The following is an 800-nucleotide window of genomic DNA, read 5'->3' as shown; positions in this document are numbered from 1 at the left end:
CGGGGGCGCGCCGCCACCAGGAGAGGTGGCTGGGGTCGCCGTAGGTGTCGAGGGTGGGGGTGGGGCAGGCCCCAGCAGGCAGTTAGGAGTGAGCCGCAGGGTCACGTGGAGGCTCTGCCTTCAGGAGCGGTCGGAAGCACGTGTCCTATGAATGAGTTTTCTTTTTGAACTTTGGTAATAGTGGGCACTGATCCCAGGGCCTCCACGCTGAGCTCCGTCCCCAGCTCTATTATAATTTTTTTTTTTTTTGAGACAGGGCCCTACTAAGTAACCAAACTGCTCAGCCTGGGCTTGAATTTATGATCCTCCTGACTCAGCCTCCCGGAGTGCTGGGATGATGGACGGGTGTGCAGCGGCACGCCCGGCCTCTGTAAATAGATTTTGAGGAAGTCCCTAAACTGCAATGACGTATTGCAGTTTCTTGGGCAAGAATTTCTTGGAAGCCAAATCGTGTTTTTGTCGAGAGCCAGGCTGTAAAGTCCCCATAATGCGGTTGGTCTTAGTTCTTAATCCTGCCGCGGTGTGAATGGGTACGTTCTCAGCAGTTTTTAAACTGCGGGTTGTGACCCATTTGTGTGCAGGGAAATCATCTCCGTGGACCACGGATGCATTTTTCCTTAATGCAGTAGAGCGGAGAAGTGGGGGAGAGGCCACACTTCAACAACTGAAAATGCCACTAATTTTGGAATGTGCCTTCAGTTTATGTACCATTAGGAGAGCAAAAACCTTATTAAAATATATCTCCTTGTCACGTTTTGTTCTCAGAGATTACTTGGGGGTGTGCCTTTTGTTTTGTGTTT

Source organism: Fukomys damarensis, unplaced genomic scaffold (genome assembly GCF_012274545.1).
Source record: "Fukomys damarensis isolate Sample0158 unplaced genomic scaffold, DMR_v1.0_HiC HiC_scaffold_17, whole genome shotgun sequence".
Lineage (NCBI taxonomy): Eukaryota > Metazoa > Chordata > Mammalia > Rodentia > Bathyergidae > Fukomys > Fukomys damarensis.
Note: the sequence above shows the minus strand (reverse complement) of the source record.